Source organism: Hesperophylax consimilis, chromosome 12 (genome assembly GCF_061612785.1).
Source record: "Hesperophylax consimilis isolate HC1 chromosome 12, BYU_Hcon_1.0, whole genome shotgun sequence".
NCBI classification, from domain to species: Eukaryota; Metazoa; Arthropoda; class Insecta; order Trichoptera; family Limnephilidae; genus Hesperophylax; species Hesperophylax consimilis.
In genome coordinates, this window is record NC_142847.1 from 30,171,138 (window position 1) to 30,196,728 (window position 25,591).

Consider the following 25,591-nt stretch of genomic DNA (forward strand, 5'->3'; position numbering starts at 1 on the left):
AAATAATTACTCACTAGGAGAGATGATGAGATTTTGCTTCCTATAAAATATAAAATAAGTGATTTGTAAAAATTTTCATTCGAAAGTTTTGTTTTTAGTCATCATTGTATTCCATGATTAATTAAATTGAAATAAAATAAGTTATTTTAAAAGGTTGGTAGTGTTGCTTGAGAAAGTCCCTCTCACGTAGAGGGAACTACCGCTTCCCAGGCGTCTCGGCGTCTCGGCGTCTCGGCGTCTCGGCGTCCAGCCCTGTAGCCGTATCGAGCGTCAGCGTGGCCGCCATGTTTGTTGGGCGCCTGTCCGTGGCAGCAGCGCACCCAGTCCTGCTCCGCTGCCGTCGGCGGACCCCTCGCGCTGTAAACACGTCAAAAGACTAAAAAAACACACTCAATGGCATCTTAATACCTGCCCCCAATATCCCGGAGATAAAGGACTCGCCCCGCGGCCCGACTCGCGCCTCCAGCCTCTAACAACCAGTGAATCGTGACGTAAATAACCCTCACATCCGCGGTGCTCCGTGTTATCCTCTGTATACCGCCAACGAGTGAATATCATAGGTGAAATATAAATAAATATGTCCAATAATCGATCCTACACGTTGCAGTGTTAATATCAAGTGTCCAACGCTCCAAACGACGTGACTTTTCGATCAAATAGGGCAGTGTTTTCTTTCGGGAAAAATGGTAGCCATTTTGAGTTTTCCGCAAGGCAGGCCGATATCGGCGAGTCTCATTACAGTTGTGGAAGCCTCTCGGGTCTTTAGCAACAAACAATTAAGGCACGCAATATGGAAACTGTTTCGTTCCTTTGTTCCTTTATCCATAGAAAAAATCTGTGGAAATGTGCTGAAAGCGACAAAAGTATGTCAAAGGCAGATGACTCATTAAACAGAACTGCCTTGAGAGTTTTCATTTTCATTTGAATCTTGTGTATTTCCATAGGTTTCGTGTAAATGTTCGTCCTAGGCAACGTTAAATATATATCGTAGGGCCCTTTCAGGAAGGAACAAAGGCTCAGGTTTTGCACTTGAGACTTTCGTATTTTTAATAAACATCGTAAATAACTCTGGGATCAAATCGTTTTATCGCGGAATATGATCTCAATGTATACGCCTTGTTCGACATAACTCCCCTTATTAAAGCGCTAGAACTTGTTAAATGATTAATTGATCGCCTTCCAATACATTTATAATTAACTTTAAAATATCATTGCGTATGTCTTTTGCGACGTTATCAAATTATTTATCCTCTACTTGAAATAATTATTCGCGCTTTCATCCGATTACCTGCTTCTATGCGTCATATTAATATCAAATAATCAACCTATTTTGTTATAAGTTGGATCGATTATTTACATTGATATTTGATTAAACCTTTTGATAATCGTTTTGTTTCAACCTCATGGGATTCTCAAACTGGTTTTCTAAAATATAATATAAAAGTTTAGTTTTACGTAAAAATAAAATAATAAATAAAGTAAATAGCAATGAAGTGATAATCCTATAAAAGAGTGTTAAAGTGTGACGGCTTTTGGGATTAAAAATAAACGTCTATTGACATTAAACATCGTATATTTGAGGTTTGTATTATTTTACTATATTACATTTTTATTTTTTCACAGTAATTTGTAAAACGCATTGTGTGCTTGTATTATGAAAGAAAAGAAAGCAATTAATTATACTGGTTTGCAATAAGTATGTGATATTAATATAAATAATGCCCAGCTACGTTGTTGTCTACGATAGTGGAGAAATTCATAGAAAAACATAACCTCAATATCTGGATGACAATTTTTATATTCTTATATTATATACTTCGAAGAAACAGGAAATACCAGATCATTTACAACGAATAATAATGTAGGTAAAAGTTGGTGAAAATGAAAGGAAAGAGATATAAAATCAACTGAATAATCATTTTGTTAGAAATATATTCTTAGGTGAACAACGCTTGAACACAGATTAATATTTTTCGTTAAATGTTTGTAAAACTCGTTCTTGAACCACTAAACTCTCTCACTTAATGATTTTTCAAGGCAAGCTTTTGTGTTTTCTGTTTTAGTATGGGTCCTTTAAAAACCCAGGTTCACTCCTTCTTTTCTTAGAAAAGACTCGGAAGACCCCAGGGAAAATTTAAACAAAAAGTTCTATTTAAAAGCTTATGGGTTTTTGTTAGCATTAAGTTATCAGTATTTTTTAATCATAAAATCTGTGGTTTGCTTCTAAAAGGGCCAATGTCAGTTTTTCGATTTATTTTTTTGCGATTTCGCCTCAAAATTACGTTATCTGATGAATTCTAAAAGAACATTTCGATTGCAAGAAAGGATTTTTCCGAATTTCGGAGGCCAATGTTACACTAGAAAATACCCCTTTTTAAAATTAAAACTTGCTAATTCTACGTAGATCTCGTGAAATTAAACAAAAAACCACACTGGCCATTTCAAAAGCAAGCATTAAAATGTATCTGTAATAAAAAAAATCGTAGAAAATTACTGTTTTTTTTTTCGTTTCAACGTTTTAATTTGTTATTCTCTTTATGAATTTGAAAGAAAGAAAGAGGAAAGGAAGGTGGTTAACCCTACAGATATTGCAAATTTAAAACGTTTGAATGAACACTTTATAACTGGAACATGAGTAACCGATTTTTATGTACAAAAAAATGGTTGAATACCGCAGATTATGTTTTACATTATACAAATTTCACAGGTTTATTTGTTATATTCTTTACTTTGATCACCGTTTCAGATCGGATTAAATAAATACTATCTGTCGATCTTTAGAACAAGGAAAAGTGTAGTTCTTTATCTTTTGATGTTTTTTATAAGAAATCTTTCGTCCTAGGGCTTTATCGTTCAGCACCAAACACAAACATTTTGGTTGTGGGTCTGTCTGTGAGTGATTGTAACTCTGGTTCAATGAACGCGGATTTGTTTTGGATTCAAGTGTCATTTTAAAAATTGAAACTATTTGTATAAAAAAAATCATACTAGCGATGAAGTGCCTATGTATGTATAGTAATAATATTTTAAAAGAAACATATCTTATCTGTCCTTTTCAAAATTGGAACTGATGGGTCAAGAATTCAGACATCATTTGATAACTTACATAAAAATTTGGAGGCGGTTTTGGGTACCGCCGCCCGGGAACCATTTATTGGATAACCAACGTCTCTGCCATAGGTCACCCCAAGTGGCTCGCTACGTTTTGTGATTAGCAGGGGTGCCCGGGTTCTTTGGGTGAAGTGTGTTCAGGATACGCCTGCCCACGCGTGGCGTTGCAGATCGGGAGAGACCTCTCTGATCTCTCCAACTGGTCTCCGTTGACCCGTCCCCTTGCAGAGAGATAGATTTAGTAGTCCGTCACTCTTGGACACACTGATCCCTAGATTCCTCCCCACCCCTCATACCCTTTTCCTTCTCTCACTCCTTTCCGTAAAAAGATCCTTCACACAGCATCCCCAAAGATTATATAAGCCTTGAGGGAAAATATTTTCCTTACGGCCTCCCGTGTGGTGTTAATGTAAAAAAAAGTTAACAGCAGCAACGAATATTTTGTTTTGATTCTGCAGCAATAATTGTCCTTGTTCTGTTGTGATGTTTACATTCTTCAGTTCTAGCTTCACAAATCCAACGATTTATTATATATATCTAGGGCCAATGAAGTCATATTTGTACAGCGCCCTTGAGTTGATTTCTCAGAAAAACCAACGCTATACAAATTTTTATCTTATCTACCCTTAACCTTATTATTTATCCTATCAACACTCTAAAATAAAGTGGAAATCTTAACGACATATGTGATGAAGTCTTGTAAAAGCAATATTCGTCGCGCTGTCCAGCGTAATGGACGGAACTATGGTCGATTTGCCCTAGCAAGCCAAGAAAATCGATCTTTCCGTGGGGTTTATTTCGATTATTTCTGATGAACGTATTACTGAAATCTCAAATGTTTCTAGAAGAATCCCTCGGGAAGTTACTAATTCATCGACTAGAAAAATAAAATCTGGTGCTTACCGCTTATTTTATAGTTGAAAAATGTTTTATAATTTATTTTTATTAATCTTACATATAAATAACTTACATCCGTAAGGATCCCTCTACAAACATTTAAGATTTTAGTAATACGTTTATCAGAAATAATTAAAATGTGAGCGTCGAGCAAACCCTCGTCTTGTGTTGCCTTAATGGCGTAACCGAGATAAATCATTAATATTCCCAGGAAACGACGCCGATTTTGAATTATCCATCCTAGTCTGGTGGAATAACATCTAGGTACAAAATAGGCCTCGGTAGCACATTCTGTCACGTCTCCGGGCCTCATTCCCCGAAGACAGGCGTTTAATTTCCATCTGGGGTCACGGACACCAATCCGTCCCGTGACATTCGATTTCCGTGAGACGTTTAAAATTTCCATGAAATCGTCGTGAGATTTATTAGAAACGCGCGAAGGCAAATAAGGCTAATCTGTATCCGATTGGCAAACCAAAACAAAGTTGAATAGGTTAAATAAATCGGCGTCACAGTCTTCCCGTGGAAATTTCAGGAGTCATGTTCATCAATTCATAGAAAACTACATATATTACGAATATATTAGATTTTTTAATGGCTCCATGATAACTCAACACATCATTTTCATGACTTTATATAACCTTTTAAAATGTATTAAATTGTTATTGTGTTGTCCAGTTGTCTAGTTATCTGTAGGTTCGTAATATATATTATTTATTTATTCTGCGCAAAGACGTGCTATAAAATGATTGACACGCACGACTTTAGCAAGTATAAACTACCAGGTAATATTTAAGTCAGATGTTTTCATTAAGGCGATGCACTACGTCGTGTAATATTTTAAATTGAGCCGCTATCAATAACAACCCTTACGTAGATGGCGATAGGGTAAATTCCCGCTTAACACCACCCGCCTGTTTTGATTTATGCAAGAAAAAAACATGGCCAAAAAGTGCCTTTTGATCATTTTATAAATAACTTAATTTGCCACATTATACAATAGAATCAATCAAAACGAAAATGGGTTCGTAAGTATGAGATTTTGAACTTTATGGCAGTTTTCATAGGCCTTTAGATTATTTTTTTCTGGGCTTATAAAAAGACTTATCTAAAAAATACTCGATTATTTCAAAGGTCAGGATGTATTCTACTCGCAGTATTTAATTAAAGCATCTGAAACATTTCTAGGCCACCAAATTTTCAAACCAAAAACACATGACTTTGCATTACTACGTATGGCATCGCCTTAAAGAAAATGTCCAAAGAAGCGAAGCAACGCAAGATAGTAATCAACAATGGGAAGTGCTGGTACCTACTTTGATGTATGGCAGCGAGGCATGAAACTGGCAGAGGAAGGATGAAAAGTAAATACTGAATGTGGTAGAAATTAGTTCGGTATAACCATGTATGATCGTGTGAGAAATGTAGAGATTCGCAAAGAATATTTGGATGATTTAAGCGTAATGAGTGAGATTAAGGCAATGCAATCGAAGTAACGAAAAATCATGTGTTTTTATTGGATCGCTTGAAATAGAAGCATTAAGTAAATACTGTGAATAGAACACAAATATTGTGTCAAGGACGGGATGGTTTCAAAGGGAGATATGTAAATACGAATGTTAGAGAGAGCTCGAACTAGAATTAAGCGAAAATGGAGAAAATATTTAATAAAACACGTTTGAAAAAATAAATTTAAAGATACACCGTGATTTTTTTCAAAATAAATAACAGAACAAAACATGTTTTAAATAATTTTCTGACTTACTTTGCGATTGTTTTTCTATCTAGGGAATTTTGTATAATTAATTTTTCGGCATAACAAATTTATAGATATTATCATAAATTTTTTTATTTTATTTTTATTTTTTTATTATTTAATAAATGTTTACAAGTTACATTTTTAGACATTTTTTTTAACTATCATATTAGGCTAATGCCCGTGTTGTGTAAATAACATAAAATAACATATATATATTAATTTTTGACTTAAAAACTTAAAGAGTTAACGAGTAACTTTATAAAAGTTATAAATCGGCAGAAATTGGGTATTAGGGAGTTTAAGAAAGGGACGCTTAAATGGTTTGGCGTGTAGAACGAATGGACGAAGAAAAGAGTGTAAGAAGAATAAGAAAAGAAAAGTCGGGGACGCCCGAGGGAGGCATGGCACGATTAAGCGACCTTAATACTTGAGTCAGTATGAGACTATTTATGAATGTGAATCAAGCAAGGAGTGTGTGCCAAGACCAAGTGGTTTGGACGTTCATCCTCTCTGCATACTCCTGCGGGAAACGGTGTGATATTTAGGTAGTTACTTATTTTGGTTTGTCAGAAAACTTTTATTAGGATTTTGATTCACTTTTTAATAATACCACAACATATTCATATGCCTCCGGAGCTTGTGGGGCGATGGTATGAAGGGAGTGATGAAAGAAAGGAGATGAGCTAGGTGAGGGTTGGGAAATTCTGAAGTACTTGGCTGTGTAGATCTGGTCACCGAACATGGCTAAAGCCATTTTAGGCAACGTTTCGATTCTGACCGGTGGTCTTACACCAAAGTTACATCGGTGAAAGAGTTAATAATAATCTGCCAAATATGTAGGTACCTACTTCATTGGAAATTTTGTGTTCCTTTTTTGGTTTTGTCAGAAATAATATTTGTAACTGTAATCCTAGTATACGTTTCAATTCATCCCTCGGAGCGAGTATTCTATAAAGTGGCACCGGCTACCGGTCGCAAAATGGACACACAGTCTGTAATACACAAAAAAATTATATATCCAAAAAACTGGTCACAGACGAGGGATGTTAAATGAAAATATATGTGGGCGTGGCCTATTTAGGAAAAAAACACGGAATATTATAATTGTAGGATTTGTGAATTGAAAGAATTTATTAAATATTTGCCCATGGATAAAATTGCGTTTCAAAAACAAATATTGCCGATTTTCTTCATGATATTATATTTTTTTTGTTCATAAACTTCTCTAAAGTAGACACCAGATATTTACGTTTAAATTTGAAAATTAATTGTAAAAAAAATCAAACAAAAGAAACACACATTTCGAAGAAAGAATTATTTATTAAATAATTGAAAATAATAAAACATTCTGATAAGAAGTAGGTAATAGGTACCTATTTTATCGCTTGTCTTCGCACAGTCATCAGTATCAATTTTGAAGATTTCAAGTCAATTTGAGTTCATTACGTAGGAAAATTCACACCACAGACCATCGAAATTTGTATTTTTATAATAATACGCCTGGGCGTGGCCTTGATCAGCGGTTCCTAAAAGGTGTTCTGCGGAACCATAAGCGTCCGTGGAAGGATGACAGGGATTCCGAGAGTCGGGGCGTGGAATTGTTGCAGAAACCAGGCTATCATGACTCTGCTTCCCTTTGTCTCGACTTGCCGATGCGGAACTGGCTTTTCAACTTACGCCTTCACCAAAAATAAGTTCAGAACTAGATTGAATGCATCTCCAGATCTACGAATTCAACTGTCGGACATCAAACCTAATTTTTTTTTATATATATTTTTTTTTATAGTGAATACCTCACAAGAGTCCCAACTGCTCCCGTCTGGAGCCAGTGAGACTATGGCATCCCCAATTGGGGGATGTTGTGAGGCTGAAGGTAAGTGGGGAAGGGAAAGAGGAAGGTGGGGAAGTACCTGGCTATTCAGATCTAGTCACTAAACACGGCTAAAGCCATTTGGAGCAACGTTTCAATTCTGAATGGTGGTCTTACACCAGGGCGATACTGGTAGTATCTTCCACTCTGGAACGTGCCGCAAATATACTATATATTATTTTAATTAATTAATTGTGAAATAACACTAATTAATCAAATAAAATTTATTTGCGCACGCCGGGTTCGAACCCGCGACCTTCGGAATGGCAGTCCAATGCGTTACCACTGGACTATGCCGGCCTATTAAAAAAATAAATTCTTCTCATTAAATGCTTTCAAAATAATTATTCAAAAATAATACGTACAAAATAGATTGCCAACAAAGAAGAAATCAAGCAAACAGAAATCTCTTATGTACCAAGGCCGTCCAACTTTAAAACAAAACCCCGAATGAAATTACTGAGATTGAAAATATTATTAATTTTAAAAGGGAATAAAGAAAGTATATATGTCAAATGTTGACTTTTTCTTTGTGATTTAACACGTTTAAATTTAAAATATTAAAATATATATCATGTTTGCCAAATAATGTCATTATATGTTTCTCAAATTATTAGCACACGAATCGTCGTGAATCTCACATCGGTGAGCCAACTTAACTAACTTAGCTGACAATTAGATTAATAATAAGGTATAAATAAAATAAATTTGGTTTGTATGTTCATAATTTGGTACTGGTATGGTATAACAGGGTATTTCAACAAACTATGAAAACGGTTAATGATTTGTTGAACATTGAAAGTATATTTTTTTATTTTGATTATCGTACTAATAGTTTCAAATATTTTCATTCGTGATTATTGGTTTCCAAAACGATCTAAAACCCACATTAAGAAACTGTTCCTATTGGTTACAACAGCAGATTATTAATACCAGCCAATGGCTGGTATTAATAATAATAATTGGATAATTTGCATACCACAATTTTTGTGAAAAACCAGCCCAAGGCCGCCGTAATTTATTAAATTATACAGCAAAACATACTTTATATATTATTTACAAATAGAAACGGCAATGGATGGCAAGGTAGAACACAGATTACAATTACGGCAAGACAGATACAGAAACACTGGCTGGTAGACGGCTGTCACCAACGTCGCTCAGCGTGACTTCAACGCCGCCGATGTCGTGAATAAAAGCGAACGTGTCGTTTTGGTGGCAAATAGAAAATGGCACATTCTAAATCGTTATAGAAAATTTATTAGTCAACACAAAGTAAAATAAAAATTCCCTTACAGTCGCAATTTTTTTGAGAATCGGGAACGGTGAAAAATTGTTAATTAACTTAATTTATAGTTTATAGGAGATAGGGTTCCGCTAAAAGAAGTCAAACGTTTAGGATTCTATAGCTTAGAAAATAGCCATAAATTGGGAACCGCTGGCTTAGATTATCTTAGATCTGCAAAGTCGTGTGATTATTATAATGTATCTTTACACTCCTTTGCTGTACCGTGTTGGGCAAGGAACCGCATCACGACCCTCTCCCGCCCTCAGTAGTGCATATATTAAAGCGTATAGTTTCCGTGTTTAGCGTGAACATAACATAATATATATTGTACACGACCAATTATATTTACGTATTATATTCCCTGCGTGTATCTATCGTTACAAATTGATAACATGGCATGTACTGCCTGATCTGACAAAACTTGTTTGTGAGAAGTATGGAGTAGTTACAATGGTATATATATACATATTTTGTGACCCCCCCAAGTGATATATCTCATCACACTCATCTTTGTCCCCTTGTCCTGTTCGCGTTGAGGACCCATCGCCTCGACAAAGGCATTCACGTTATTTTCTTCATTCTATATATATTCTTAAAATACCCACATAACAGGGAGAAAGCTTGACGAGATATGTTTAGCACCGAACTCCTTTTACACGTGAAGTCAAGTGAAAACTAAGTGATTTGAGAAATTTGGTAAACTTCTGGTTGCTCTCTAAATATGTCCGACTTTAAATCCTTCCGACCACCCCAACATTTAAAAGACTCATTCGAATTCCATAAACTATCATCGCTAGAATATACAGGGTGTATCGGCACGTACCCGACAAACTTTAACCACCTATTCCTTAGCACATTTGGAGTAAAAAATGTTATGGGCACTTTGCTGTCCGGTAACATTTTTTTTGAATAAAAAATTTATTATTCATATTTTCATCACATGTCACCATTGTTTTATCCTTTGTCAAAGTTTGAGAACCCGTCTGGCAATATTTTTTTCGAGTTTCGTTGAATAATGTATGCACGTACCTACGTTGGCGCGCATTTACAATCACAACGAAATGGCACGGCACCATTCGTCTCATTTTTAACTATTATTATTTAGTGTGTACGAAAGAGCGAGGACACTTTTTGACACACTTGCTAATAACAGCTGTTGAACACGAGAAACAATGCAAATGACAGTGACGGAGTGTGGATTTTTAATTTATTTTTTGTTTTTAATGGAAAAAAAATGTTACCGGACAGCAAAGCGCCCATAACATTTTTTACTCCAAATGTGCTGAGGAATAGCTGGTTAAAGTTTGTCGGGTACTTGCCGATACACCCTGTAGAAGAGATACATGCGACCAATTTTTTATTTTAAATCACCCACAATGCTGTTGACAACGACTACCTTCTGGAAAACTTGATTTTCACTGTCCAGTACGTAACCCACGATCAAAGCAACTATTTCACATCCTACATAACTAACTACACACAACATTGATTTTTCAGAAGGACGTGCACAAAATACAATAATATATTTTCAGACGCTGATATTTTCCATTAAATCAAATTGTTAATTACGAATCCTCTACCCCTGCTGTGTGTAAGATCTTGAAGTTGTTTTCCCATTTTCAATATGTTGTTTTTCTTTATTTTACTGATCTAAGTATGTATCATTATTTATATAGATACTTAGTTCAATTTTACATTTTCTATCTATTTATTTTAATTTGTATTTTTTAAATTATTTTATTTTTCTGTCAATTCCACTTTACGAATTCTATGCGGAAACTTGTAATTATTATCTATGGTCCACGCAACCCCGTAACGTGTAATTATTTCAATGAAATATATATAACTAATTGTTTCCCTAATAAATCAAAATTCAAATATCTTGCCACGCAGTGGATATTATAATATAATCGACACATTCGCATAAGAGGTTGGGAGAAGGTTAAGCTTGTTATTTGGAAAGGAATATGGAAAGTTTCGGGCTTTTTCAGCAGACTTTGATTGTAGTGATATTGATTTTGGCAGAAAGGAAAGGTACTACGTGGTCTTTTTTGACACTATGTTTATTTAATGCTCTTACTTCCAGTATTCTGGGATTTTAGGCGTTTGAACAGTATGAATAAGTCTGGTTCTAAAGGACAATGAGTTAGTCCTTTTCCAACTCATGTAAGCACCCAATAATCAGAATTACAGAAGAGTACGTACGAGACGATGTATGAATTTGAGTGAAGCAAGGAGCATGTATCAAGATAGAATTGTGCTGCGGTCTATCCACTCTGCCTACCTCTGCGGGAGAGAGTGAGGTTCTTGCAAATTTGTTCGCTTTTGGGAATAACTCATATGATCTCACAAAAATCGTTGTTCCCTTACTGTTGAGGTGAGAATTATCATCTAACCGGTGTTAGAAAGAGAAAACACGCTTTATATTCAAATCTAGAAGTTAACCACAGAAGAATTAAATCAAAGGTTCCGACCGCAATTTGAAAAAACTTTGTGATTTTTTTATTAACTATTTCCTTATGAAACGACAAAAAATGAGGTGATTTTTTATTTGTTTCACTATCAGTAATTTTTGTTGCAATTTTTATTTTTTATTTTTGTATTGAAAATTTTAATATTTAAAAAAATATATGTTTCTTTCTAATAACAAAATGTAAAGGGTATTTTATCACGTTTCAAAAACAGTTTTCAGAAATATTCAATTTATATTAATTTTGTTGCAATGCGGAAAAACTCCGACCTTCTGACAGAATATGCTTGAGGAGTTGGTCATATTAATGAATCAGAAATTAAAAAAAAGTGATTTGAGTGATCCATATATACTTCTTTTTAATCCATTATTTTTTGTTGTTTTTTTGGCAAATGGAAAATAATATTTAAAACTTTTTCTCTTTGCACGTGCAGACACGTGCCGAGGGAAATGGAAGGTAAATTTCACAATGAGATAATTGGTAACTGGAGCTGAAAACGGAACGTGAGAGAGAAGCCCGTTCCGGGGAGGAAAAAATATTCGACGAGGAAATCAATAAACTCAAGGCCGCCAGCCAAGAGTGTCGAAACTCGGAACGATTATAACTTTTTAATGTTCTCTTTTGAAAGTTTCATAATCTTTGTGATTTGCAACGGAGGAAGTCTCAAATCAGCACGTATTATTGTAATATTCAAACGTATACGATAGGTAGTACGATTATATTGTAGGGCGTCGATTGTTCGTCGAATTTTAAAATCGAAAGGTACTTTTTGGTGTATTTTTCGTCTTCCATTCTAGAGATATCATTATGTTATAGCAAAAAGAACGAATGAACGTAAATAATGTCGATGCAAACTTATTATTTATTAATTACTAATTTAATGAGTACTGCTGATTTATTAAACTCCTGTTAGAAAGGTGAAATCAGGCTATTTAAAAAAAAACATTAGTGCTTTGATAAAATATATCGGAACACGTGTTAATGCAGCTGCGTTTATCCTGTTATTATATAATGAGGAAATGCAAATATATTAAAATTTTTATGAACATGTGTTCCAACATCGCTATAACACATTCGTGTTTTACTGATTTATTAGGAATCCTGTCAATTCATCTATTAAAGGCATACAGTCCCAAAGACCATTAGCAAGTGTTCTCCGTGTACCCGGTCTTGCCCGTGATTTGAGGTCTGAATTGAAAAGTATGGTACACGAAATAAGGAATTTATATGGAGTAATAAATATTTCAAAGCTTTATAGCTCATAATGGAAATGACGTTGCTAGTTGAAAATAGTTGATCTATAATTTGCAGGGATAAAAGTTTAATCAAATTTCTTGAAACCAGATCTTAAAAACACTATTCGAGAGTTTTTTCTGCAAAGAACCACAGCTCACAATGGGATCGACGTTGCGAATTGTAAATACGAAATATTCTCCGTTTCCATATAAATTGCAGACAAAAGAGGCCGTGCTAATTTCACGTTACCAGAGATTTTTGTTAGAGGGTTTCGATGAGACAAACAAACATATTTTCTGCTTTATATTTAAGAAGATTAGTTGGACAAGTAAAACTACAACTTAGAATTATTTAATTTAAGGCGATGCACTACGTCGTGTAATATTTTGAATTCAGCCGCTATCAATAACACATCTTACGTAGATGGCGATAAGGCTTAAATTCCCGCTTAACACACTCCATCTGTTTTGATTTATGCAAGAAAAAAACATGGCCAAAAAGTGCCTTTTATTTTATTTTGTGGATGTTCAGGCACAAATATTTAAATGTTTTTCGATCATTTTATAAATAACTTAAATCGCCACATTATACAATAAAACCATAACCGAAAATGGGTTCGTCAGTAGGAGATTTTGAACATTAAAGCAGTTTTCATAAGCCTTATACATTATTTTTTTTTGGGCTTATAAAAAGATTTATCTAAAAATTACTCGATTGTTTCCAAGGCCAGGATGTATTCTACTCGCAGTATTTAATTAAAGCATCTGACACATTTCTAGACGACAAAATTTTCAAACCAAAAACACATGATTTTGCATTACTACGTATTGCATCGCCTTAAATCAATTTAATTTTGAGAAAATGCTTTTTAATTCATGTGTCGGGAAAAGCAGGAAATCTCTTTTGACGCTTTTGTCGGGCGTAAAATGAGTTCCTATTTTTTAAAAATTTTAATATTTATTTGTGTGTTAAAACAAAAGGCTTTCAATTAGCGGTGGATATCGACAGTAATTAATTTAATGTCGGCAGATAAAAGTCCCATAAAAGTTTGACATTATTTTGGGAAATAATGTTTTTAGCGGCGTATTTGAGGCGGCATTGCGCGTATTTAACGACCAAAATAACGGGGTTAAAAGGTAATTTGTACAAAATTTTACCCTTTACAATTATGATCACCAAATCAGGTCGAGGTGGGAGGAATGGCGGCCTATTTCCTGTTTCATATAATGGAAACATATATAAAATAATTATTGTAGCAACGCTTCGTTTTCGTACATTTTGTGGAATTCTTTTTTTAGTAGAAATATTTTAAAGATATCTTGCTTTTGTAGGTGTGTACTATACAGGGTGTTAAGGGACGAACTTGACTTACTTTATAGTGTAGCGCCCTTCGTGGCAGCCGGACGCGTCCTAACGAAAAGTGAATATTCGTATATTTTGCTCAAAATATTCGACATTCGAAACGAAAGTCTATCGGTAAATGCACCCCAGATGTTTTCAACGGAATTCTCGGAAACTCTGAAGGGCCTAGCAAGTGTTAGAAAGCCAAGCCCAGAGTAATTTATTATCCCGACCGCCGCCTTTTCTTGCGGGCAGAATGCACTGCTTCAATAATCACCAGGATGGACTCGCCGAACGTCTATGTGAGGTGTCAGCGCTTTATTAGCAGCAGACATATACCTGAACGGATGAAGAACCTCGTGCTGGCACTGTTGGTGGACGCGGTGGACTCTCTCGCTGCAGCAGCTGGTCCAGTTTCTTCACCACCTAGGATTCTTGCTGCAGAGTCTCCATCTTCTATCTTCGTGTCATATGTTCCTGTACTTCATCTTACTTAACTTCACATTATTTTGATAATATTTATATTTTTTGTAATACCTGCATCAACTGTAAAGCGCCCCTCACAAAAGCGGCGCTATACAAATTGTCCAATAAATAAATAAATACTTTAACCGGTGATTCGTGACATTATTGTGAAAAAATAAAATTAGTCCGGTACCTTTTTCGATGTTTAAAAAAATTTTTTTTTAATGAAAATTTAAAAAAAAAAATAATTTTACATTTCGTCACTCGTTACTCAGCCAATTACTCGCATTACTAGTAAATACATACTCAACCCCTCACATCGACTTTAGTTGTAATTAGGTACTACTTTTTCTATGTTTTTTGTTGAAAAAAAAACATCAAAATATGCCAAAATTTCATTTACAATATTTACTCCAAATAAAGCCAGAAATCACTGGTTAAAGTAAGTCAAGTACGTCCCTTAACAGCCTGTATACATATTATAGGGCTTGTGCGGTGTAAGAGGGGACTGCGAGTTATATTTTCAAACCACTATCGGTGTGCACAAAGGCATTCAAACGAGCGCTGTTTTGTTTTCAGGTGAAGTTTTTTCATTTTTCGATTTAAAAAATATATTGCGAATCTAATTTTACACAAAGAGTACGAAAATGCGACAAAGAATGTAAAAGCTTGCTTTTTTTTTAAATATATTTAATTTAAATTTCGTTTTAAATTTAAATAATAATGTTTTTTAATAACGACGCTAGGTCGGCCTTTGGGAATGACATTTGACAAAATTTCAATACGAATTTTACTCCATTAAAATTATTTCAAACGAAATTGCCAACTAATCTCTAATTTATTTATTTATAAAAATTTTTAAATTAGCAACGCTGGGTCGGCCTTTGAGATTGAAATATGGAAATTTCAATACGAATTTAACTATGTTTGCCATTAAAATTACTTTTAACGAAATCGAAAATTAAAATTGTATTTTTACCCTGACGAAGAAACTATTGGTTTCGAAAGATATCGTTTATTTTGATTAAATAGTAGTGTATACAAAGAGATTTTATTTAATTTTTTTTTTTTTTTTTTTTTACAGGCCGACAGGCGTAGTATTAAAATTTACGGGCCGTTTTATTAAATGACAAATGTTCAAAATTTTAATATGGCGTTGATTTCTTCGTTGTTATTTATGTACAAATTTTGTCAAAAATTCGTCGCTAATGTACAGCTTAAAAATCACTTGATCTTTATTATCAAGGCTTTCTGCACGTCTGTAAAATTGTAGTTAAGTAGCCTTTGGCATTTTCCGTCAGAAGCTGTATTATTTCCTCATTGTAATAGAATCTTAATTAATGGAATAATTCAGAAGGTATCTGGAAACTAAAAACTGTTTTTGAAAGGAGATGAATTAAGCTTTCAAGTTTTATTATTAGAAATAACCGTTTATTTTTCTTATTATTTAAATTTAGAATGCAAACATAAAGAAAATATCATATTAAAAATAAATCACCTAACATTTTTACGTCTAAACACCGATAACGAAAAACACACTTTTATTAGACCAATGTATTATAAACATTACTGTCATCTCAATTTTTTTCGTTTCATATAAAAATAATTCACAAAAATAACACGATAAATATAATATTTTTTTCTCAAATTACGGTCGGAACATTTGTTTTCGAAGAGGTGATAATAAATTTTTTTCTGTGGATATCTTTTAGATTCGAAAAGAACGCTTGGTGTTTTCTCTTTTTAACACAATTTAAATCATATTTGTAACCATGCCAGGAAGGGAAACACTACGATTTCTCTGAGACCATATGAGCTATTTCCAAAAGCGAGTGGAATTTACTAAGCTTCCTATGTCAAAAAGTACGCATAGAGTATAGTAAAGATCTGCTCTTTGCAATGGAAAAAACATAGAGCAAAAGAGTTCTTTGGAGATAAAAGGTGTAAGATAAAATAATTTATTTTTTTGTAAAGAAAGACAAACATTCCCGGGTTTTTTTTTATTTTTTTTTTTTATATTAACTCCACACAGGAGGCCCTGAAGAAAATAATTTCCCTCAGGGCCTATGTCATCTTTGGGGATGCTGTGTGGAGGGTCTTTTTGTAGAGAGGAAGGAGTGAACATGGGTCTTGAAGAGTCCCATGTTGTAGGAGGGAGGAAACACAGAGGCCGGCAGTTCGTTCCACAGCCGAGCTGTTGAACTTAAGAACGAATCGTAGAAGCGACCCGTTCTCATGTGATAAGTGTCAACCGTGTACAAATGTTGGGCACGCGTTTGGCGTGTATCCCGACTACGCACCGGTGCCGAAGGGATCAATGACGCTAGTTCCTCAGAGCATCTTCCATTGTAATACCGATAGAACAAGGACAGCATACCTACCTGACGCCTGTGCTCTAAAGATTGCAGTCCTTTTGTTAAGATTGGGGAATCTATCAAACGGACCGCCCGTTTCTGCACAGAGTCAAGGGTTTTATTCAGGTATTTTGGGGCTCCAGACCAGAGATGGCTGCCAAATTCGACAGTAGGGCGCACTTGCGATTTGTACAGGGTCAGCAGTTGTGTACTATTAAAGTATCTGCGGGCCCTGTACAGTACGCCCAGCTTCTGAGAGGCCAACTTTACTCTGGCTTCGATGGAGCCATTCAAGATCAATATTTAATAACTTGGTTCGTTTCTGGGTTTATTTTAAAGAAATTGTGACTCCATATTTTTTACGTCTTTTGACAGCTTACATCAATAATCACATCTTCGGACCACGTGAGCCCTTTAATTAAAAATAAAGCAGATTTACAAAGAATGGTTCAATTTCGCGTAAGAAAAACGGTATTTTATTTTTTTTAAATTGCTGCGAATATGAAAATAAAATAATTTTTTTTGAACATGTTAGAAATCCTCACTGAAACGAAAAAATACATACCATAAAAAACATCACATAAAAGTAAAAAAAAAAATAATTACCATTTCCAAAAATTGTTACCCAAGTTATAGTTATAAAGCTAATTGCGTTATTTTGTTAAAAAATCACCAAAACAAAAGCATTAACGGAGTTTTAGATAGCCCTGTATGATTAAATATCGCGTTCTCAATAAATACTCCACGCTCCATTTCATGTAGTTGCTTCTCGCAATAATTTTATCTTTAATTATTGTTCACATAGATCGTGTGAGAAATGAAACTTGCTATTTTGACATTTTAATTTTTTTTAATAGCATTGCTTCTTGTGTAAAGCAAATATACTTGCAGATATGCAATAATTTATTTATTTATTCATTTTTGGGAAAATCAACAGTTTACATTTTTACAGATTGTACATAAGTAAAATAGCCAAAATAAAACCAATTACGGATTTCCTCCTTGTGATTTTACGTAAGACAGCATTAGAAGAAATAATTAAATTTATGAGAAATGTGAAGTTATAATTATATAAAATAAAAGAATTGTATAAAATAATAGAAAAAAATAATACAACAAAAATAAAAATACAGGGGAAAAAAAAAAAAAAAAATTTATATAAAATAAAAGATTATCGATACATTGGTAACCATAAGAATACAAACAATATTGTGCATATAAATCATATCATAACCATAACCATAAGAAGACAATGTAATAATCCTTAACTTTATCAGTGTGTTATTGAGAACATAAGATTGTTATTACTGATTATATACTTATATTCTTTATAATCTGTACGTCTATGTAGATCTGTATGTAAAAGCCCAACGGGCGTCTAAATACATTCATAATGCAAGTTGGCCATTTATCGTTTAGTATATTTCTAAAGGCCCTCGTAAATTACCTGAACGAGGTCAATAGAGGAGTGGGTGTCTCAGAGAGAATGTAGAAGAATTGGATCATCTCGTCTGTAGAGGAAATGGATAAAGACTATAATGTAGAGCTATGCTTATATGAATGGTTAACGCCCTTATGTTTGTGTTCATAGAAACGTTTCACTTTTAACTCTGCGAGGTTGGTCTGGGTCCGGTGGAATAGAAAACAAAACTGTTATTCAAATATTTTGATTCCATAGAAAAGTGAAAACGAAACAGTGACAAAACGGAGCATTGAAGATACGTGAAGAAACAGAACAAGTAAAAAACTCACCTAAGATTTATCATGTTATGTTTTGACCAGTTACCAAATCATTTGATTAGGTACCTATGTGTTTTGATGTTTGTACATTTTTGAGGTGAACCATCTTTTAACGCGCCTACGGGAGTAAACCAATTCTTGAGTATCAAGCGTGGCAAGACGGGACGACGCTTTTGCATCGAACGACATTTGATTCGGCCAGTATTGTGACTCATCGGCTTTTTCCGCCCGCCAAAATTCTTTGCGGTATATTATCTTATATTATCACTAACATTGGATCTATTCTAAATAATGATGAATTTTTATTTGTTATATTTCTTTGTGTTTATTTTAATAATAATAAAAGAACTTTTGCAATAGCCGTTCTCACCGAATTCGTCTCTCATAATCTTGACATTGTTCGCAAACCACCTGATGTTTTTCACGATCTTGCAAAAGCATTTGATAGGGTCTCCCGCCCCTTACTGCGTAAAAAGCTTCAACAGATCGGAATAACATGAGTAGCCTATTCATGGTTGGAAAATTATCTAACGAACCGATCGCAACAAACCCTTATCCACTCTGATAAATACATATGACCAAAAAATTATCTATTTCCTACGGGGTACCTCAAGGCAGTGTACTAGGCCCACATTTATTTCTTAAATACATCAACACACTGTGTTGTACCATGGATATTGGAGGTAAGATATTATCATTTGTAGATGACACTGTATAGATATTTGAAGATAAATCATGGTAATCACATTTAAGCAAGGCAAGGTACTTTTCGAAGTAAGTACGTACCAAGATTTACCAGTTTAAAAAAAAATAATAATATAAAATAACTTTGTTCAAATTAGAGCATACTTACGATTATAACAGATTCCAGAGGCATCACATAGTTTGATACGACAAAATGTTTATTGCAAATACGATAATTTTATATTAGTTTATATTTATGTATTTTAAGTCATAACCCACTGTTTTCTTAAGTGTTTTAGATGGAAACTAAGTCCAGAAGTTCTCGAGGAGCATAAAAGCACAATGCAATATTGAGATACTGTAATTACGATTATTTTGAAACATTTGCAAGACCACTTTCGCTATTTGATGGGAAAAATGGCTCACACGATATTCAACTATACCAGCGCCAACGGCTGATTGGAGCGTTTCAGATTACCTGCAATTGAATCAAGGCCGTCCCTACGCGGGCGCAATTGGAGCAGTTCGCTCCGGACGCCGAATTGCCAAGGCGCTTATAATATCTAACACCTAACAGTCCTTAAACATCACCCTCGAGATTATTTTTCATAAAAACGGCGATACACAAAAATACAAAACATCAGAATATTATTGATTACAGTGATCACCTACCTAGGCGTCTACTACTTTTGACAATGGGTGCCAAAATTTTACTCGCGCCGGGCGCCGTTTGGCTCAGGGCCGGACCTGAATTGAATGTTAATTTCAGAGGCGTGCATTGATCTATGACCTAACTGTGTATAGTTTTACAAGTTCGGATATGAATCATTGTGGATTGAATATTTAAAAATTGCAATTTCTTTATCTTACTATACTAAAAAAGCTACATAAGTAATTTAGAAACGATGTATCAATATAGAAAGATAGTAACATAAAAAAATATTCCCAAGGAGGAAGGAAGGACTAGACTAGACTCCACAAAACCATTATATATGGAAACAAAATTACTAACACTAAGAAAATTGTATGAATATAATACATGTCTCTTTATATACTAAATAAATAATAAACTTATACATACAAATACAAAACTCATTAAAACGGCCCAAGTAAACACACACTTTACACGGCAACACGATAAAATACATTTAAACACCATACATACTCATTATGGCAAGCAATCCATTGGTTACGAGGGGAGCAACATACATAATTGCCTTCCAGACAAAATTAAAAATGTGTAGGTACAGTTAAAAAAAAAATTGTTCAATTTTATGCTCAATCAACAAAACAATGAAAGTGAATAATATCGTTATGTAATGTATTTGTGTGTAATGTATTAGTTATTTCTAGGATAATATAATAAGTGAAAATGTAATTTTCTTTTATTATCTAAAATATATTTTTTTAAATGAGTGTGTGATAAAACCATGTATGTCTGTATTACAAATATGAAGATCCGAAAAGAATGCAAGACAGATCTACAAAAGCATAGAAAACAAGATAAAGAGATGGACGTTTAGATATTTTTGGACACGTATAATAGAGTGTCAAGAGAAAATATAACGTGTAAGCTATTGGGAGAAGATTTCGGGGATGCTCCAGGTAGATATAACAGAAAAAATAATCAAATACTCTATGTATGGAGTATCTATGTATGTACACATTGTACAGACATGAATGAATCAACGAGGTCAAACCATGGTACAGTTTCACAGCGTTTCATCCCCCCTCACTCACGCTGGGAAATGGCGTGGTGGTTAGTTAATTTAATTATTATCGACAGGTAATATTTGACTTAATTGCACAGTTTCAGATTAATGACCAGGTCACCTGATTAGTGCTAATACTGCTAATGGGAAGTATTTGCATAAAATGGTTTGAAAGGATTCCGACCGCCCTCGTTCAATAAATGGCGTGATATTTTATTTATATTAATGTCATGTAGTGGATATTTCCTCGTGCGGGTGGAGTCTATTGAAACTAACTTACTAAACATTGTTGCTATCCTTTCCAATTCTCTATCCAGACTAACAGCTTTAATGAAAAACGTCGATGTTTGTTTTATCATAAAAACTATCGCTGGCTATAATTATAATTGAATAATTTGCAAAGCTGAAAGTATTTATAAAAAAATATTTGCCTTAGAATCATTGCCCTTTAAAAGAAGAAAATTATCTATCGAATGTCAGAAAAATTACGATATATTTCCAATGATATTACAAAAATACAAGACACGTTATATTCATATTAATCGAACAAAAATTGTAGAACCGCTTATGTAAAAAGATTCAAGCAATATGTCAGTATGAATGGCTCGCTAAAGTATGTCCACTGGACCTATTTCAGTGAAATCACGCGAGTCATCTCAGTAAAGTATCTTCACTATATTAATTCATATAAATATCTGTCAAACATTTAAACAAAACAAATGAATATTTGAATAAAAAATAAAAAAAATGTTGGTATCTACTTTATCACTTGTCTGATGTGATACGTAGTTCGAATTTAGAAAATTATTTTATTATTATTAATTAAATTTTTTTAAAGATCATTGAATTTAAATATTGCTACGCATTACTCGAGAATATTTCAAATTACCCATTCACGAACAATCAAAATTAGTACGTTAAATATTCACAAAAGATTTACTTGAATGTTGTAAAAAAGATAGCAGAATCTAACATAAGCTCCTACGCCCATCTCTAATAATATAATCCCCGGCCAAATTTTCCTCCAGTCGAAAGTGAATAATGATCGGTTATAACAACTAATGGAGGTTTGATGTGAGGGAAGCATTTTCCAAATAAGTATTAATATTGGGGAGATGGGGCATTCCGCTGGTGCGAGTAAAGGGTAAAGTGGTTTTGGTCATAAAATAAGTAGGAGGCTAAATAATTTTACTAACTACAAACTGCGAACTATTGATGTTTTCGGTACTTTCCGCAATACTTTACGAGAAGGAAGTACCAGTTTTTTTCGTTGTGAAAATCGACCATAATTTATTACCTCAGATAATCGTAAGAATGTTCCCTGTCGAAATGTTTCCTGTAAAAAATGCAAGGAGTTAGAATGTTCCTTGTCAAAATGTTCTCAGTAAAAATATTCCCAGTTAAAATGTTCCTGGTAAAAACATTCCCAGTAATAATGTTTCTTGTCAAAATGTTCTCATTATAATGTAACCAGTTAAAATGTTCCCAATTTAAATATTCCCAGTAATAATGTTCCTAATTAGAAACAGGTAAAATCTCATTATATTGTCACAGTCGCAGACTCAGCATGTCACAACGCACCTAACTTAACCTAACCTAAACGACTGTGCGACTTTCAACTAGAAACATCTTGTTAGTGACCATTTTAATTAGGGATATTTTAACTGACAACATTTTGACAGGGAACATTATTTCTGGCCACGGTAAAAAAGTGCAATTTTTTATAATTTTTTGATCAAACATACTAATTTCTGTGCTCAATAAACCCGTAAAAAGTTTTTTACGGTAACACATCTACTTTAAAATATATTTTTTTGTTGTTTTTTTTTTGATTAAACGTTCTTTCCCAGAAAATTTAGTCAACCGCCCCACCTACCTTGCCATATGCTGATTGTGTAGGACCGACATTTGTTTCGTATGTTAACTGCTGTAATTGTGTTCCGATTTCAGAGAAATGCGCATACGTCCGCGTTTGTGTACGTGATTGACACCAAAAGTTGATAGAATACATTGTCATCCATAACGAGTCTATTCGCCGAGTTTCAGCCCGATTCAATGTCGGGAAGTGGATTAATATTGGCTTCTAAGATTTGCATTAATTCATCGAAAACGAAAGTGAAAATCAAAAATACGTATTTAAAAAGAAAGTTAACTAACACGATCTTTGCTTTTACCTCAATCTTTATCTTTATTAAAATATTACGAATAATATTATTTTTTTCAATTTTGTGCTTTTTCTCCTAAACAACTATTAACCAGTATAACATTATGTGTACATTTGTAGGAATAGATATATTATTTAAAGCAAGCACGTGACGTAACAAAAAGCTCTGAAATAATTGATTTTCTACCTTGGTCAGTATTAGTGGCTACGGTGATGGCTGGAAGATTATATTTACGAAAGCGATACGTGATTAGGTGGTCTAGCACGGAGATCGATAAAGCCTTATGTCAATACGATATTGAAGAGATCGATAATCTAGCGTCTAGCGATATTTGCGAGCACGGTCACTGATAAGAAAAATTCCGACCGACGATAAACAAATTATAGCGCGGCCTCCATAGTATCAGATATGCTTCGGTCAACTATCAATATATGCATTTTTTTTCAAATGTCATTCATTTTAGTAAAATTACTGGCTTATTAAGGAACGGAGTCGAACTAACGAAGCTCTTAGAACTGAAAGAATTCGTATACGCGGCGAGTTGAATCCAATTACGCTACATTGGTTAGGTCTTGCAGAGACTAAATTTGTTCACGTAACACGTTTTGAATAAAAACCTCATTAACTAATTGACCGCTTTTTTGTGTAAAAAATTAAATGCGGATTGCCAACGCATTTCTATTGCGTTATTAATATCGGTTGGGTTTATCAATAGCGCCACCGTGCTCGAAAGATCGGTATAAAATCATCGGTAGTTATGCCTATCGATCCGATATTGTAAAGTTATTTAATTAACTGTGCTAGCCACAGTTATTTAATTAACTGTGCTATGTAGGCACCTAAGACTCCTAATTTTTCGAAGAGTGTAAAACAAGGAGAGTAGTAAATATTAAATATTTATGTAAGAAATGTTGGGCATTGTTCTTCTTGTTTTAAATGAGCTTTAATAATAATGACTAAATGAAATTCTTGTATGTAGGTATTCATTGTATTAGAAAAGAAAATGATGAGTGATGGAAGAAGTCAGGGACCTTAGTCGAGTAATACCGAGAGCCAGAATAATATATAAATATGATGTGAGTTGATGTATACATATAAATGAAGCAAAGGGTGTTGTGCCAAGACCACTGAAAATGCCTTCCGCGTAGATTTGAATGGAAACGAATGTCGGCACTGACTTTGTACCTTTTGGCTCTAGTCTATTTAGCTTGCGCTCTGTCTCTCTTACACTTGTCTGATATCGTATATCGCCATCCCATTTGAATTTCATAAAGATGACGAAAAAAATTTTTTTCAGTCTTTTTAAATTTATTTTTAATTTTTAATTTATTAATTTTTTAAATTTCATTATTTTTTTTATAATATAATATTGATTACATTTTATGATTTTGACTGTCCTACTAGGAAGGATTCTATTTATATTATTTTCTATTATTTTGAATCACGAAATACGCACTGTAAAGGGCGCAATTTCCCTGTGAGAGGTCCATTGCAAAAAAGGGTGCCTTAGTACATATCGGCGTTAGCTCAGGTGGTAGAGGTTGAGGTCATGATCATCAGGCGTCAGGTCAGCTACGGCTTTTACACGGGGAACTGATTGCCAAACAAACCACTTCGAATTCGTCAAAGGAAACGCATTAATGTGGTATGATAGTATATTCACAAAGCACAATTACAAACAGATACACAAATGAGATGGGTCATTTACATCCTAAATATTCCTAGCGTTTCGTTAGGAACAATCTCTCTTGATAATTTAGGTTCTGGCTGGCAAGCGTGTGTGTAGGCATAATTCAAGTCACAAAAGGCACATAAAAGGTAAAGATAGTTAATCCGCTTACATGAATTTGTAGTGGGTTTCGCGTACATGTTGAACCACAAAAGGAGGGTTATCTTCCGTACTGTACGCGCTATTACGCGTACATTTCTCCATGGTGAGTAGGCACAGCAATTAGGTACAGGCTTCGAAAATACTTGTACAAAGCGGCCGTTAATTTAGGCGCGCAATCATGGCGTCCTGGTTGATAGCAAAACAGACATGTTGACAGGGCCAAGGCTAGATTGTGAGTGAGGGCGGTTGGTGATTTGAATGGCCGGCGTGTCGAGCGTAGAGCAGTTTTACCAACTTGGCCGTGCACAAGGCAGGCGCGCGCGCACAGCGACAATGGTAACAACTCACCGCTGACTAATTTGAATTCGCGGGAGTTTTGAACGTGTCCGATTCGTTACGTGACAGCACATAGCATTTCTCGTGTTCTTTTTTTATTCTAAGATTTATTCGAAGACTTAAGCTATCAATGCCGTGTCCGTGAATGGCAATACTCTCAGTATAGCTCTGGATAGTGACCACGTTTCACAATCGAAACATTGCTACAAATGGCTTTAGCCATGTTTGGTGACCAGATCTGAACAGCTAGGTACTTCCACACCTTACTCTTTCCCTCCCCGTCGATTGGGGATGGCGCGGCGTAGTCGTAGGTACTGGCTACGGAGAGTTA

General features: G+C 34.4%; 1 protein-coding gene across 1 annotated transcript in view; it reads left to right on the forward strand.

Moving 5' to 3' along the window:
* The first annotated feature begins 376 nt into the window (after positions 1-376).
* Positions 377-25,591, forward strand: part of LOC149419474 (uncharacterized) — an 82,854-nt gene continuing 57,639 nt past the window's right edge. The window contains exons 1-2 of the mRNA XM_089637594.1: positions 377-560; positions 1,450-1,581. The gene's annotated coding sequence lies outside the window, so the exon portion shown is untranslated. The remainder of the gene's footprint in view (positions 561-1,449; positions 1,582-25,591) is intronic.